Raw genomic sequence first — 10,668 nt, 5'->3', positions numbered from 1 at the left:
TGGTATGCGAATTTCTTGACGTATTTCCTGAAGAACTACCAGGCATGCCACCAGACCGAGAGATAGAGTTCAGCATTGAACTAGCACCTGGCACCAGTCCCATCTATAAGAAACCTTATAGAATGGCACCCTCAGAGTTGGTAGAATTGAAGAAGCAGATAAAGGAATTACTAGACAAAGGATTTATTCGAGCCAGCTCCTCACCTTGGGGATCGCCAGTGTTATTCGCCAAGAAAAAGGATGGGACACTGAGACTGTGTATAGACTATCGAGCTCTCAATATGGTCACCATCAAAAACAAATATCCGATGCCATGGATAAATTATTTGTTTTACCAGCTCGCACAAGCCAAGGTGTTCTCAAAAATTGATTTGAGATCGGGATATCACCAATTGAAAGTACGGACAGAAGATATCCCTAAGACAGCATTCACCTCCAGATACGGCTTATATGAGTTCATAGTGATGCCTTTTGGACTGACGAACGCCCCCGCATATTTTGTCCACCTCATGAACAAAGTGTTTATGAAATTCATGGACAAGTTTGTTGTGGTATTCATTGACAATATTCTGGTATATTCATGGACACCAGAAGAGCATGCTGAGCATCTCAAAATTGTTTTGGGAGAATTAAGGAAACATAAATTGTACGCCAAATTTAGCAAGTGTGAATTTTGGCTAAGGCAAGTTGGTTTCCTAGGCCATATATTAAAACAAGAAGGCGTGGCAGTAGACCCAGAAAAGGTCAAAGCCATACTTGACTGGAAACCACCAGCCAACGTGATAGATGTACGGAGTTTCCTTGGAATGGCTGGATATTCCCGGAGATTTATTGAAGGATTCTCCACTGTGGCAAAACCAATGACCCAGTTGCTCAAGAAAGACAAGAAATTTGTATGGACGGAAGCATGCGAGAAGAGCTTCCAAGAACTCAAGAAGAAACTAACAACAGCACCAGTTTTGACCGTGCCAGACATACACAAGAGTTTTGAAGTGTATTGTGACGCGTCCCGGAAGGGCCTCGGATGGGTGCTGATGCAGGATGGCAAAGTTGTCGCTTATGCTTCCAGGCAACTACGGAAGCATGAGGAAAATTATCCTACTCATGACTTGGAGCTAGCAGCCGTCATCCATGCACTCAAAGAGTGGAGACACTTTCTGTTGGGAAACCGTTGTGAAATATATACGGACCATAAGAGCCTTAAATATATTTTCACACAACCAGAGCTAAATTTACGGCAGCGACGCTGGTTAGAATTGGTCAAGGACTATGATGTCGGCATTCACTATCATCCAGGGAAGGCCAATGTAGTGGCAGATGCTCTTAGTCGGAACCCCAGCCCGGGCAACGACAGTCCACAAAACTTGAGGCCTGAGTTTCAGAAGGAGTTTGCTAGACTCAACATGGTGTTAATCTCTGAGGGCACCATATCAAATCTGGAGTTACATCCCACCCTAATGGAGGAAATTAAAAAGGCTCAGCAGAGACATCCCAGCATCAAAGGTATAAAGAGAAAAATGAGCCTTGGCAAGGCTTCAGAGTTCGTCGCAGACAATGAAGGAATATTATGGTACGGGGACAGACTTTGCGTACCTAACATTGAGGAACTCAAGCAACAAATCCTAACCGAAAGCCACACAGCTCCATACTCGATCCACCCTGGAGGAACCAAAATGTACAAAGACATTCAGGAATATTTTGGTGGCACGGTATGAAGAGGGATATAGCCGCATTCATTGCTTGTTGCGACTCATGTCAGCGCATAAAAGCCGAGCATCAAAAGCCAGCAGGACTGCTACAGCCAAACCAGATACCTGAGTGGAAATGGGATGAAATTGGAATGGACTTCATCGTCGGACTACCTCGATCTCAACGCGGAAATGACGCCATATGGGTCCTGACAGATAGGCTAACCAAGGTTGCCCATTTCATTCCCGTGAAGACGACCTACTCCACTCAAAGGCTTGCCAAGCTTTATCTCTCCCGTATAGTTTGTTTACATGGAGTCCCAACGACCATAATATCCGACCGAGGCACTCAATTTGTCTCTAAATTTTGGGATCACCTACAACAAGCTCTAGGCACGCAACTAGCATTCAGTACAGCATACCACCCTCAAACGGATGGACAAACGGAACGCGTGAACCAAATCCTTGAGGACATGCTGAGAGCCTGTGTGCTCACCTATGGATCCAGTTGGGAAGAAAGTTTGCCATATGCCAAGTTTGCTTACAACAACAGTTACCAAGCCAGCTTACAAATGGCACCCTTTGAAGCATTGTACGGACGGAGGTGTCGTACCCCACTGAATTGGTCAGAAACAGCTAACAGTCGTATCTTCGGCCCAGACATGCTCAAGGAGGCCGAGGAGAAGGTTAAACAGATCAGGGACAGACTCAAGACAGCTCAAAGCCGACAGAAGAGCTATTACGATCAAAAACATCATGAGGTCAGCTTTGAACCCGGTGATTATGTATACCTACGAGTGTCCCCTATGAGAGGCCTGCAACGGTTCAAAATTAAGGGGAAGCTAGCCCCAAGGTTTATTGGACCATTCAGTGTGATTGCACGAAGAGGCACAGTAGCCTACCAGCTAGACCTACCCAAGGAGCTGTCAGACGTCCATGACGTGTTCCACGTCTCACAATTGAGAAAATGTCTGAGTAACCCGGAGAAGCATGTATCTCATGAGAGCATTGATGTACAACCAGATCTCACCTACAGAGAGCGGCCAGTAAAGATTTTGGAAGAGTCTGAACGGAGGACCCGTCAGAAAACAACAAAAAATTTCAAGATTCAGTGGAGCAACCACACCGAGGATGAAGCTACATGGGAAAGGGAAGACTTGCTCCAGGCAGAGTATCCATATCTATTTGAGGATCAGCAGAAATCTCGGGGAGGAGATTTTTCCTAAGGGGGTAGGTGTTGTGACACCCAAAAATTTTATTTTTGGTTTTATCAAAATCTTTTATTTGATTTGAGGAGGGTATTTAAATTTTTCTTCTAAAAGAACTTCCCCTCTCAAAATATTTCCTCTTATGACAAGTGTTTTGTTTTGGATTCACCCTAGACTTGATTGTTGGTCTTGGAGGTTTTTCATCCCATGTTGGCTCCAGGGTTTTTCTTTTGGAAAAATATTTTTTGAAAACCTTTTAAATAATCCTATGACATTTGGAGTGATCTTCTCCCTCTTTTCAAGATCCCTCTTGCCCTGACCCAAGTGGAAATCCCCTCCCATAAGCCATCCCCCATCTTTGTGTCAAGTTATTCTTCAAATCCAGCAAGTTGGACCTCTCCTTATATTTGTTTCCATTTATTTCCTCTCAAAAATAATTTCTGCCCTCTACTCTAGCTCTTGGAGGTTTTAAAAGGAACTACCATTTCTACTTTGAATTTGGCCTCCAAACAAGTTTCCCTAGCTAGTCCTTAGAGCCCTCAACCAGGATCCATGAAGATCCACTGGTCTCCAGTTCAAATATTTCAAATTGTGCTTGCTGCAAGTTTGGACCAGATTTGCCAAATTTGTTGAAATTCATTTGAATTCTTCTCCTAAAAATCTGAGAAAATTCAGGCAGCCTCTGGGTGCATTGAGAGGTCCCCTCACCAAGTCCCAGCTCCAAAAAAAAATCTTCATGCCAAATCATTTCGTCGATCACCTGACGGGCACTGTTTCTATAATGTTCAGTCAAGTTCAGTTAACAGTTTCAGGAACACTGTCGTTTTCTTCAGAGCCCGACGTCGATCTCGCCAGTGCCGCGGTGGCGCCTTGCTCCCTGTCCTCTCCTTCTTATCCTACGCCGCACGATCTCCTGGAGCCTTGCGGGCATCGGCGACGAGCAGGCGGAGGTGCGCCACCCCGTGAGCGACGGCAGCGGCGCCTTTGCGGCTGCCAGAGAGAGGCGCAGCGCGGACGGCGCCGCCCAGCGCCGCCCAAGCCACCCGAGGCCGCCGCGTGGCCCTCCACTCACCCGTGCGCGCTGCCATCCTTCGTCGTGAACTGCTAGGCGCGGAGCGCGCTCTCTGCCGCCATCGTGCCCGTACGGCCGCCCCGTCGAGGCTCGGCGCATTACGCCTTGCCCGACCGAAGTTTAGTTGTGGAACGGAACCAGTGAACCTCCCTGATGCTGCCTGGCCACTTAAACTCCCTATCCAACCTCTGCCTCGCCGTAATCGCTCGCCGGAGAAATCCCGTTCACGGCCACCCCCTCGGATCGCCTATAAATAGAGGCCCCGAGCTCGAACTCGAATTCACACCACCCCTACGCACCACCAATACCACGCCAAGCCACTGGTAGAGCCACGAGGGAGCCTTCTTCCCCAACTCCGGCCGCCTCGACCCGCCACGGGACCCAGCTCGATTCGCTCCCGTGCGTGCACCTCTACCCCTCAGCTCTTGCCAGTAGCCTTCTAATGCATCCACTCTCCTGACCCGCACTTCAATTTGGAGTTTGCAGCACCCACCGGAGTTCTCCACCACCGCCCGAACCACCGTCCGCCGGAGAAAGTGTCGCCGTCGACGTGGTGCTCTCCGACGACCAAATCCACCACCCACCGACACGGAAGAACACACTGAACCTCTTGGTACCCTCCGATCTCCCTGTCTCGCCGTGGTTCGACGCCGGCGACCGCCGCAGCCTTCGGGCGCCGGTGAGCTCCGTTGGCCGTTTTTAAACCTGACGTGTGGACCCCCCCCCCCCCCCCGTCGGCCTCTCTTCTCTCTCTCCCTCGAACCGTTTTCTGTTGGCGCCTTCGGGCAAATGCGCTTTCCCTTCGGGCTGGCGCATTTCTTTCCGAACCGTTTTTTGTTTTCTCAGTTGAGTCCCTGGATCTTTTCTGTTTCATCACAGATTAGTCCCTGGACTAAAACCCTTATAACTTTTTAATAAAAGATGATTTTTGATTGATTCTTTTTCTGTCAGTCTTGTATTTTTGTCTAGTTTTTTATAGTATTTATTTGGAAAAAATTTGGAACAATTTTTATGCACGCGTTGATTTTCACGTTAGTGTACGTTTTCGCTATACCGTAGGTTCCGGGAGAGGTGACGGAGCTGCGAACTTCGCCGAGCTAAACTCCGACTTCTCCGAACCAGGCAAGCATGTTTGAACCTTTGATATGATAGGTGTTTTGCATGTTTGCTTGAATGGTTTGTGCATGGCATATGAGCATCGGTGAGTATCTCATTGCATGTAAGGCAACTATCCGTGTATACCGAAGTTACTGTGATCTCTGATGAGAGATGGCCTAGTCATGTGGTGACATGAAAGGCAGTAGGGTGGTATTGTTGTAGCATGCCAGCCTTATGACATCCGATAAACTCCGACGTTAACGTGGACTGAGTCACGTTATCGTTCTTCCCCTTTCGTGCTGCCACATGTTTTCTGCAAAGGATACGGTTTAGTAAGTTGGTAACCTCTTTCCGTGTACACACCAAATAGAGGGGCCGGGATGAGGGTTCCATGGCCCTGGATTAAAGCCAGTCATCCGGTCAGGGGGCATGGGTGTTTCCGGTTGGGACCGAGAGGGGGGCACCCCTTAGAGCGCGCGTATATAAATTTGATCCCATGCTACGCGAGGTTGTAGCCTCCCCGTCTCAACGTTTTTCTTGAACGTTGCCGAGGGTGATTCCTGGCTTCGGAATGTTGAATTGGTGTGTACTGGTTAGATGTGTTTCTTCCAAAACATCGTAAACGGAACTAGTCCCCGTGACTACTGAAATCCGTTGGCTGTGGTTAAAGTACAAACTCTGCAGAGTCAAATCCTTCCGAGTCATCGTGTCCGTGATCAAGGACCATGGCCAGTATATCCATATCTATGTCAGTCCTCGTGGTAAATCCCCGGTGAACAAGCTTGAGTGGTATACTCGTTTGAATTGTTATTCCTGTGGATGGACTAATCTTTATCACGTATCTGAATATTTCCTTGTTGTGGTATTAAATTCATGAGCTGCTAAATTATTAAGTTGTGAAATATAAGCCCTTTATGTGATGTCGCTCAGACGTCCGACTGTGGCATGTCCGTTATTTACTTTTGATATAAGCCCTTTATGTGATGTCGCTCAGACGTACGACTGTGGCATGTCCGTTATTTACTTTTTATATAAGCCCTTTATGTGATGTCGCTCAGACGTCCGACTGTGGCATGTCCGTTATTTATTTTTTATATAAGCCCTTTATGTGATCTCGCTCAGACGTCCGACTTTGGCACTCTTGTCTTTTACTTTCAATATAAGCCCTTTATGCGATGTCACTTCAGACGTCCGACTGTGGCACGCACTGTCTTTTATAATCTATTATAAGCCCTTTATGAGGTGTCGCCTTGACGCCCGACTGCGGCATTTTTATTTCATTTTTACCCTTCCGAGGAGTCTTTCAGACACTCGATTGGCCCTCAGTATTACTTTGGGATTTCGGGAGGACTACCGCCCGACTTATCTTTTATTTCCCATGCATCATTATCTCATTGTCTGAGTGCGCTTGTTAATCTATTCATATGCATCATGTTTACATTTGTTATATCTTATGTCCGAACTGTCTTACGAGTACTTTCATAGTACTCACCTGGCTTGTTGATTTGGCCAGATCTTGACGAAGGCGATCTCATGGATGAAGAGTTTGATAGTGAGTCCGACGCCTAGAGGAGTCCCAGTCAGTCCCGTGCGATCCTGGATATTGGTCACTTGTTTTATATACGCTTCCGCCACCCGCAATAAGTATCCTCGAGCCTCACTCCGACGCTCGAAGAGTTGTTAGATTCAGGAGTCATATCACCCACTTCGCTGTGATATTTCCACCACCGCCTTTATCGTGAGTTAGTAATTATGCCACCCTATCCGCCTTTATGTATTATTGGCGTGTTTGTAATAAATTGTTGAGCAGTCTCCGCTCAACCTTGTATTATATCTAGTACTCCTGGTATTTTCTTCTGTGATCAAGATTTTGTCTACTAGTAAGAGGGATTATTCTCTACTGGTCCGTAAAAGGGATCGATTTCTCAATAAATATTTTTATTGGAAAACCGGTCGTGACAGAAGGGTAAAAATGCACTAACATTGCCGCAGTCGGGCGTCAAGGCGACACATAAAGGGCTTATAATAGAATACAAGGGACAGTGCGTGCCACAGTCGGACGTCTGAAGCGACATCGCATAAACGGCTTATATTAAAAGTAAATAACGGACATGCCACAGCCGGACGTCTGAGCGACATCACATAAAGGGCTTATATTCAAAAGTAAATAACAAGAGTGCCACAGTCGGACGTCTGAGCGACATCACATAAAGGGCTTATATTTCACAACTTAATAATTTAGCAGCTCATGAATTTAATACCACAACAAGGAAATATTCAGATACGTGATAAAGGTTAGTCCATCCACAGGAATAACCATTCAAACGAGTATACCACTCAAGCTTGTTCACCGTGGATTTACCACGAGGACTGACATAGATATGGATATACTGGCCATGGTCCTTGATCACGGACACGATGACTCGGAAGGATTTGACTCTGCAGAGTTTGTACTTTAACCACAGCCAACAGATTTCAATAGTCACGGGGACTAGCTCCGTTTACGGTGTTTCAGGAGAAACACATCAATCCAGTACACACCCATTCAACATTCTGATGCCAGGAATCACCCTCGGCAATGTTCAAGAAAAACCTTGAGACGGGGAGGCTACAACCTCGCGTAGCATGGGATCAAATTTATATACGCGCGCTCTAAGGGGTGCCCCCCTCTCGGTCCCAACCGGAAACACCCATGCCCCTTGACTTGATGACTGGCTTTAATCCAGGGCCATGGAACCCTCATACCGGCCCCTCTATTTGGTGTGTACACGGAAAGAGGTTAACAACTTACTAAACCGTATTCTTGGCAGAAAACATATGGCAGCACGAAAGGGGAAGAACGGTAACGTGGTTCAGTCCACGTTAACGTCGTAGTTTAACGGATGACGTAAGGCTGGCATGCTACAACAATACCACCTTACTGCCTTTCATGTCACCACATGACAAGGCCATCTCTCATCAGAGATCATAGTAACTTCGGAACACACGGATAGTTGCCTTACATGCAACGATATACTCACCGAGGCTCAATATGCCATGCACAAACCATTCAAGCAAACATGCAAAACACCTATCATATCAAAGGTTCAAACATTCTTGCCTGGTTCGGAGAAGTCGGAGTCTAGCTCGGCGAAGTTCGCGGCTCCGTCACCTCTCCCGGAACCTACGGCATAGCGAAAACGTACACTAACGTGAAAATCAACGCGTGCATAAAAATTGTTCCAAATTTTTTCCAAATAAATACTATAAAAAACTAGACAAAAATATAATACTGACAGAAAAAAGAGTCGATCAAAAATCATCTTTTATTAAAAAGTTATAAGGGTTTTAGTCTAGGGACTAATCTGTGATGAAACAGAAAAGATCCAGGGACTTAACTGAGAAAACAGAAAACGGTTCGGAAAGAAATGCGCCAGCCCGAAGGGAAAGCGCATTTGCCCAAAGGCGCCAACAGAAAATGGTTCGAGGGGGAGAGAGAAGAGAGGCTGACGGGGGGGTCCACACGTCAGGTTTAAAAACGGCCAACGGAGCTCACCGGCGCCCGAAGGCTGCGGCGGTCGCCGGCGTCGAACCACGGCGAGACAGAGATCGGAGGGAACCAAGAGGTTCAGCGTGTTCTTCCGCGTCGGTGGGTGGTGGACTTGGTCGTCGGAGAGCACTACGTCGGCGGCGACACTTTCTCCGGCGGACGGTGGTTCGGGCGGTGGTGGAGAACTCCGGTGGGTGCTGCAAAACTCCAAATTGAAGCGCGGGTCAGGAGAGTGGATGCACTAGAAGGCTACCGGCAAGAGCTGAGGGGTAGAGGTGCACACACGGGAGCGAATCGAGCTGGGTCCCGTGGCGGGTCGAGGCGGCCGGAGTTGGGGAAGAAGGCTCCCTCGTGGCTCTACCAGTGGCTTGGCGTGGTATTGGTGGTGCGTAGGGGTGGTGTGAGTTCGAGTTCGAGCTCGGGGCCTCTATTTATAGGCGATACGAGGGGGTGGCCGTGAACGGGATTTCTCCGGCGAGCGATTACGGCGAGGCAGAGGTTGGATAGGGAGTTTAAGTGGCCAGGCAGCATCAGGGAGGTTCACTGGTGCCGTTCCACCACTAAACTTCGGTCGGGCAAGGCGTAATGCGCCGAGCCTCGACGGGGCGGCCGTACGGGCACGACGGCGGCAGAGAGCGCGCTCCGCGCCTAGCAGTTCACGACGAAGGATGGCAGCGCGCACGGGTGAGTGGAGGGCAACGCGGCGGCCTCGGGTGGCTTGGGCGGCGCTGGGCGGCGCCGTCCGCGCTGCGCCTCTCTCTGGCAGCCGCAAAGCCGCTGCTGCCGTCGCTCACTGGGTGGCACACCTCCGCCTGCTCGTCGCCGATGCCCGCTAGCCTCCAGACGATCGTGCGGCGCAGGGGATAAGAAGGAGAGAACAGGGAGCAAGGCGCCACCGCGGTACTGGCGAGATTGAGAACAGTTTCTGAAGAAAACGACAGTGTTCCTGAAACTGTTAACTGAACTTGACTAAACATTATAGAAACAGTGCCAGTCAGGTGTTCGACGAAATGATTTGGCATGAAGAATTTTTTTTCTGGAGCTGGGACTTGGTGAGGTGACCTCTCAATGCACCCAGAGGCTGCCTGAATTTTCTCAGATTTTTAGGAGAAGAATTCAAATGAATTTCATCAAATTTGGCAAATCTGGTCCAAACTTGCAGCAAGCACAATTTGAAATATTTGAACTAGAGACCAGTGGATCTTCATGGATCCTGGTTGAGGGCTCTAAGGACTAGCTAGGGAGACTTGTTTGGAGGCCAAACTCAAAGTAGAAATGGTAGTTCCTTTGAAAACCTCCAAGAGCTAGAGTAGAGGGCAGAAATTATTTTTGAGAGGAAATAAATGGAAACAAATATAAGGAGAGGTCCAACTTGCTGGATTTGAAGAATAACTTGACACAAAGATGGGGAATGGCATATGGGAGGGGATTTCCACTTGGGTCATGGCAAGAGGGATTTTGAAAAGAGGGAGAAGATCACTCCAAATGCCATAGGATTATTTAAAAGGTTTTCAAAAATATTTTTCCAAATGAAAAACCCTTGAGCCCACATGGGATGAAAAACCTCCAAGACCAACAATCAAGTCTAGGGTGAATCCAAAACAAAACACTTGTCATAAGAGGAAATATTTTGAGAGGGAAAGTTCTTTTAGAAGAAAAATTTAAATACCCTCCTCAAATCAAATAAAAGATTTTGATAAAACCAAAAATAAAAATTTTGGGTGTCACACATATTTTGGTTATGGTACTGTTCTGCCCTAAACCATATTTTAGAGTTGTTAAACATGCAAAATAAGTGCACCATGTTAAACTAGGCATTTTTTCTACCCCATTTACATATAAAGAACATTTAATTTGGAGCTACGGTTAATTAGTTATGAAATAATTCATTTTAACATGCTATTTATGCAAATTAATTCAAAGAGCACATTTAAACATGGATGAAAGTGGCATATTATTAAACTACACAAATTTCTGAGCATTTTACATATTTAAGACATTTTAATGTGATGCATGGTTGTGGAGTTATTGTATGCATGATCTAGAGGGACTTTTCTGTAAACAGTAAAACTC

The sequence above is a fragment of the Aegilops tauschii genome, chromosome 1, assembly GCF_002575655.3.
Source record: "Aegilops tauschii subsp. strangulata cultivar AL8/78 chromosome 1, Aet v6.0, whole genome shotgun sequence".
Taxonomy (NCBI): Eukaryota; Viridiplantae; Streptophyta; class Magnoliopsida; order Poales; family Poaceae; genus Aegilops; species Aegilops tauschii.
The sequence above is the reverse complement of the archived record's forward strand: the minus strand, read 5'-3'. Positions refer to the sequence as shown.